Raw genomic sequence first — 4752 nt, forward strand, 5'->3', positions numbered from 1 at the left:
TGGGAAACACTGCCTTGAACTGTGACCTCTCCAGCAGGGCCGACAGACCTGGAGCCTGGGGACAGAGCTGGGCCCTCGTCTGAGAGGCCCCGGGCCAGCATGGTTAGGTCTCGCTGCTGGGGCTGCCCAGGGCCTCCGGGGAAGGAAGCGTCAGTGCTCAGGGCGCAGTAGGCCTTCCTGCTGGCGCTGATGTAGGTCTTATACCCACCTTCGGCTGGTGGGTCCATGAATCCATTTTCTTTTCATGTTTTGAGTCATAGCTGGTGGTGGTCAGGGCTTACTCCTGGCTCTGCACTTGGGGGTTGCTCCTGGTGGTGCTCCAGGGACCCGCTGGGGTGTCGGGGATTGAGCATGGGCTGGCCGTGTGCAATGCAAACAAATGCCTTGCCCGTTGAACTATCGCTCCTGCCCCACGAGTCTGTTTTAAGTCTTCTCAGAAGGGAACCTGTCCTACTTTTGCAGGGCGGTGAGTGGTCGCTGCTCTGTCTCAGAGGGAAGGCCCTCACCACTGCTTCTTAACAGCTTTCACAGTTCCGTGTCCTTATTGGCCTCCTCAAGAGCTGGCCAGTGCCTGCATCTGCAGAGGTGTGTGAGGGGCTGTTCGGGGGGGGGGCACGCAGCTTTCCCGTGGACCGGCCTGCTGGGCTCTGATAAGTGTCTCTACTTGCCTGGAAGCTTTTGCAGCTTCCGATTTTGTTGCTGTTGGTTGTGCTCCTTCACCTCTCCTCCCCAGCCGTTCCCTTTGGTTATGGCAAATAAACGGGGCTTATTTGAGATTTCTGTTGTTTTGTTTTTAGGGCCACACTTAGTGGTACTTAGCAGCGACTACTGTCTGAGCTTGGTGGGTCCCCACCATAGCGCTCAAAGCCAGAATGATTCAGGGTTCAGTGAGCATTACCAGTGATTTCTACAACGAAGTAAAACAAGGGGGAGAAGAGTGTCACTTGAAACTCAGCCCTGACGACAGCCAGGACTCTCTAATTGGGGCTCTTGCTATATTCATGATAAAAGAAAACTCTGCTTATTTGAGGGGGGTGGGGAGTGTCACACCCAGTAGTGCTCAGGGTTTACTTCTGGCTCTGCACTCAGGAATCATTTCTAGGGGTGCGTGTGGGATCATGTAGGGTGCTGGGGACTGAACCTTGGCTGGCCCCATGCAAGGCCAATGTTCTGCTCATTGTACTCTCTCCCTGGCCTCAGGAAACTCCCTCAGCCAGCACAGGGACCTGCGCCTGGGATTGGGCTTACATTTGTGTTCTCCGGGCTTGTGTCTAGGCTGTGCCACTTACTAAGTGTGCAGTTTCCTGCACGTTCTCGAGTACTGCCCCATACTTTGTTGTTGTCATCTGTGAGAAACAGATGCTTTTCACTCTGATGATTCCTATTTCGTGGGGTCTGAGAATTGAGTTAAAAATCTAAAATGCTGAGAACAGTTTCTATGTTATCAATTATTGCCATTATTCTTGCTCTGGAAGATTTAGCAGCTGTCTTTTTCAAAATTATTTGTACACTTAATTTTTTTTCTTTAGCTTTTTTTGGCCACACCCGGCAATGCTCAGGGGTTACTCTGCACTCAGGAATTACTCCTGCTGGTGCTCAAGGGACCATATGGGATGCAGGGATTGAACCTGGATCACCATGTGCAAGGCAGATGCCCTACCTGCTGTGATATCTCTCCGGCCCTTCACTTACTTCTTTAAAAAGGCAATTAGAAAGGTGTTTGGGGTTCCTAAAGAAACATTGGTGCAATGGGATCAGTTGAGGAGGCTGAGAGGGCTGGAGCGACAGCACAGCGGTGAGGCTCTGGCTTGGCATGTGATCCATTCGGGGTTGGTTCCCGGCACCACGTGTGGTCCCTCGGGCCCTCCAGGAGAGAGCCCTGAGTGCAGAGCCAGGGCTAAGCCCTGAGCGAGAGTGTCAGAATGACTGCAGCAGGGCTGCTATAGTACTGACGTCCTTGGGAGGGGAGGGGTGCCCCTTCTCAGGAGCACTGAGGGAGACTGCTGCTCCTCTCGGTGTTCCAGCTGGGATATGCGGCGTGAACACGCTCTGAGGGAGCACAGTGTGTCTGAACGTAGGCAGCTCCCTGTGTGCATGAGGCGAAGAGTAAAGGCGAGAGCCCCCCAAATCCTCCTAGAGCCCTTCAGAGTAGTCAGGCTGGGGGGTCCGAGCGGTAGTACTGGGGTGTCTCCCACGGATCACTGTTTGAATCCCCTGCACCACATCCCGGGCACCACCAGAGGTCGCTCTTTAGCACAGAGCTAGGAACGGCCCCTGAGCACTGCCTGTGAGCACCTCCTGGCTGCATGTGTGCAGGCACTGCACTCAAGGGGGTGGACCTCTGTGGACCACGTGTGCTTTGGCCGGCAGTGCTGGAGGTGACCTGGGCCTCCAGGGCTGCACCCAGTGACCGCAGAGATCATGCGGTGCCAGGGCTTGATGCTTGGTTGGTCACATGCAAGGCCTGTGCCTAACCCTTCACTGTCTCTCCAGCCCCCTCTTGACCCATTTATGGGTGCTTTGGGGACCACACCTGGTGTTGCTTGGGGCTGTGCTCAGGGGTCATTCCTGGCAGTTCTTGGGGAAACCATTTGAGGTGCCAAGGATCCAAGCAGGCAGACTGCAGGTCAGGGAAGTGCCTTAAGCCCTGACCCATCTCTCTGGCCCTGTTTGTTTACTTTCACAGGGGCCACACGAGACGGCTCAGGGTGGAGGCCACGTGGTGCCGGGGTGGGACCCAGGGCCAGTAACATCCCAGGCTGTGCTCCCGCCCCTGAACTAGCTCCTCAGCTCGGGGGTTTTACCTCTTTGAAATGCGGTGATGCGTTTGGGGTCTAGTGTGGGGAAGGAGCCACATGTTTTTCTCCCTGGCGGGAGCGTGCATCTCTCCAGAGTGCTATTGAGACAGAGGAGAATCAGGCGCGGTCTGCATTCCTGTCTCCGCACCCTGTTCTCCCTCTGCCCTCACCGTTTCCTCTCCTTCCTCTGTTAGGGTACTGATAACATTTTATTGTTTCTTTCTTTTTTTTTTTTTTTTAAAAAAAAAGGCCTCCAGGGCTGTACCCAGTGACTGCAGGGACCATGTGGTGCCAGGGATTGATCCAGGGTTGGCCACAGACGCTGGTTTGTTTGTCTCTTTTTTTGTTTTTGATTTTGAACCACACCCAGCAGCGTCAGGGCCTCCTCCTGATCTGTGCTCAGGGCTTACTTCTGGTGGGGCTCAGGGGGTTGGCTGTATGCCAGGCAAATGCCTTGCCCGCTCTACTATTTCCCAGCCGCAGTAGTTTGTCTGCTGATACCATTAGGTATAGATCTTCCGGAGGAAGGACTCTTATCACTCATTAGTCAGTATTTATTATTACAGGGCTGGGCCTCACACTCTGGGTTTATTGAATCTCTGTGAGATAGATGTCTTGCTGGCTGAAGGGGGCAGAAATATTAGGAGGTTGAATCAGTGTGTGTGTGTGTGTGTGTGTGTGTGTGTGTGTGAGAGAGAGAGAGAGAGAGAGAGAGAGAGAGAGAGAGAGAGAGAGAGCGCACACATGAAGAAGCACAGATGTATGGCAGATGACTTGGTGATGAAGATGAGACAGACCAGGATAGGCTTGGAGTTTGTGAACAGCAGTATCTGCTTCTGTCATCATGCTGATCAATGGGAGCACTGATAAGGGAGGAGCAGAGTCAGGATTGCTGAAATGGGAACTTTTTGATGGGGGCTATGTTAGAATTTTGTGGCACTAGTGATAGCGCAGCAGGTAGGGTATTCCCCTTACACATGGCCGACTCGGGTTCAATTCCTCCACCCCTCTCGAAGAGCCTGGCAAGCTACCGAGAGTATCTCGCCCACACGACAGAGCCTGGCAAGCTACCCGTGGCATATTCAATATGCCAAAAACAGTAACAAGTCTCACAATGGAGATGTTACTGGTGCCCACTTGAGCAAATTGATGAGCAACGGGATGACAGTGACAGTGAAAGTTACTTAGGATTCTGAAAGCGAAGGGGCCTCAGTTAACATGTATAACTGCCCGTGTGTGCCTATGTGGAAGGGTCTTGGATTCTTCTTATTTTGCTTTATTTTGGGATCATACTCCCTGGTGCTTACTCTTGGCTCAGGGATCACCCCTGAAAGGCACTGAAGGGCCATGGGTGGGGTGGAGGGGGGGCGACAAGCCTAGGAGGGCCGCCTGTAAGACAGTCAGTCTTCTGTATTGTCTCTCTCGCCTCAAGTTCTTAGAGTTACAGAAGATTCTTATGAGGGACTACGAAGATATATCATAGGAAGAAAATCTAAAACACATTTAGAAAATATATGATCCAGGTGGCAGGAGAATAGCAAAAATGCAATCAGCCGTAGCTGTCACCCTTACTGACTGCCTCTTCAGAGCACTGTAAAATGTTACGCATTCTAATATGCACCTAACTGTTCTCCCAAACTAGTTCCCCTTCCCTGTTTGCTGGCGGTGTTGTTGGGGGGTTTTTTTGTCATGATTTTGACTTTCAGGGTGTTGTATGCTGTTGAACAATGTCATGCGCACCCACTCCCCGAGGACAAGAGCAATGCAAAGCGAATGCAAGTTTGCAGTGAATGCCCAGGCCACTCTTTCATTATGATTATTATGATTAATTATTAAGGTAGTTAAAAATTATTAGTGAATCACTATGAGGTACAGTTACAGACTTATGAACTTCTGTGTTTGCATTTCAGTCATACAGTCATCATTTACCCATCCCTCCACCGGTGCCCATTCT

This window comes from Sorex araneus, chromosome 10, assembly GCF_027595985.1.
Source record: "Sorex araneus isolate mSorAra2 chromosome 10, mSorAra2.pri, whole genome shotgun sequence".
Lineage (NCBI taxonomy): Eukaryota > Metazoa > Chordata > Mammalia > Eulipotyphla > Soricidae > Sorex > Sorex araneus.